Raw genomic sequence first — 2,002 nt, forward strand, 5'->3', positions numbered from 1 at the left:
TAATAATAATAATAATAATAATAATAATAGAAAAGAAAAGAAAAAATGCTACCTTTTTTTCACCCCGATTAAAAAACAAGTTATAACAGGAAGATGTCTCAGCCTGAGAGTGGGTGGCTGTGAAAGTAAAATCGGGGAGGGAATAGATATTTAAAATGAAGATGACACATGAGATTGTTACCAGGCCTCGGCGGGATCTCCTGAGACGTGGGTCTGACTTTACATTTCACAGTCTCGTGTGAAAACAAGTCACTCTGAAGCAAAAGCACACAGACCCTCTCAGAAGGAAGCCCCATTTGGCCTAAAATACATAAGAAGGCTTTCTCTAGTGGTGATGAGAAGGGAAATACTCTGTTTTCACAATATAATGACACTGTTGAGTGTGTGTGTGTGTGGGGGGGGGGGGGGTTACAGATTTAAAATTCATAGAAATAACCACACCATTCTATTTCCTTATTTAATGCTTTTATACATTAAACATGACAAACTTGCACTTTTCTATTCAAAGTTTAATCTCAGTTGTGCCAACATGAGGGGGTTTGCAAACAGATATAACCGTTGAAATCAAAATATGTTATTTACGCACTGTGAAAATTCCCACTTGTATCTTTTTCATAATAACATAAGTGCTTGTGTTTGTCTGTCTGTTGTGTTAGCAAAATGTCTCATGAGCCACATTTTAATTACACTCATCAGAACAGCTTATTAACTTTTAGAGGTAATTTAATTTCAGTTTGACCACAGAAAACACAAAAAAATGACTGTTACTTTAAATTTTGCAAAGTATGGGCTAAGATTTGGAGTTGAAACAATGAATGGGTTTGAATTAAAGCTTTAGAAAAGCCTAATCATTGAATGTATTTACAATTAATTAACCTTTTTAAAATCCAATTCATGGTGCTGATTTAATCTGTTTAGTTTTCATTGAACAGTCCTTCGGTTCAGCTCTCATTACAGGAGGTTTGCTTTGGAAATGAAACTGTGTTGACGTCTCAAAGCATGATGCAGTCATACAGGTGTGCACACCTGATGAAAAGCATGACAGATTAGTTTGTTCATGAACATGGCACAGCTTTAACAATACTTCTTAAAATGCTCAGTTTTACTATGCATGTTTTATATATTTACCTGGAATGTAACTATATTAAATATCTGTGCAGCAAAAACGTCATGGTAACTGGAAATTTATTATTTGACCTAGTTCTTTGTCCTTTCAAATAATTTCGCATTTTCCCTCGCCGCCTGCATAGTTTCCACCTGGCAGTGTTGCCAGGTTCGATAAATGTTTACGGTGTTGTACAACATGAGAAATCGTTTTTAAAAAGACTAAACATAGAAAAGTTTTGGCATTTCCAAACTCCGACATATTATTGTTTGATTTAATCAGCCGACCTCCCTCTTTTTGATTTTGTTTACATTACAATAATTTAAAAGCGGCATATTTGATATATCGTCATTTCCTTACCTGGCAACCCCGCATCTTGACCTTCACACGTGTTGCCGTACAGAGCCACGCCGAACCGCGACGAGCAGGTGTTTAAGGATCCTTTATTAGGTTAAGGTARAAATGTAAACAGCTCATCTGTAACRTAGAGGAGTAYAAAACATTGTAGTGTCACACTGACTTTGTTAAACTACCGCGGGATGTTAAAAAATGGCGACTTTTGTGACAGCACGTCGCATCTAAACATGCTAGCATGCTAGTTAGCTCGGTTAGCGAATTAAAAACAGCTTTAGCATCTTAGCTGTGAAATGCAATAAAATAACCTTTGGAGTACTGTTTTCACAAATGAAGCATGATAAAACCCATTAATAGTTGTTAATGTTGAATAGTTTAACTTTTGGTAGCWTTACTACTTTGTTTGCATAACCAGTCCTATTACAATATTGCTCAAATTGGTGAATTAGTTTAGCAATATTTTCAATGATATATTTCTATTTAATTGTTTAATAAATATTGTCATTCCAATCATAACTCTCCCACTGTCTTTAGATTAAATAG

General features: G+C 35.2%; 1 protein-coding gene across 1 annotated transcript in view; it reads left to right on the forward strand.

The window, feature by feature from the left end:
- The first annotated feature begins 1,439 nt into the window (after positions 1 to 1,439).
- Positions 1,440 to 2,002, forward strand: part of adad2 (adenosine deaminase domain containing 2) — a 19,435-nt gene continuing 18,872 nt past the window's right edge. Inside the window, exon 1 of the mRNA XM_014022267.1 lies at positions 1,440 to 1,533. The gene's annotated coding sequence lies outside the window, so the exon portion shown is untranslated. The remainder of the gene's footprint in view (positions 1,534 to 2,002) is intronic.

The sequence above is a fragment of the Austrofundulus limnaeus genome, unplaced genomic scaffold, assembly GCF_001266775.1.
Source record: "Austrofundulus limnaeus strain Quisiro unplaced genomic scaffold, Austrofundulus_limnaeus-1.0 Scaffold321, whole genome shotgun sequence".
Lineage (NCBI taxonomy): Eukaryota > Metazoa > Chordata > Actinopteri > Cyprinodontiformes > Rivulidae > Austrofundulus > Austrofundulus limnaeus.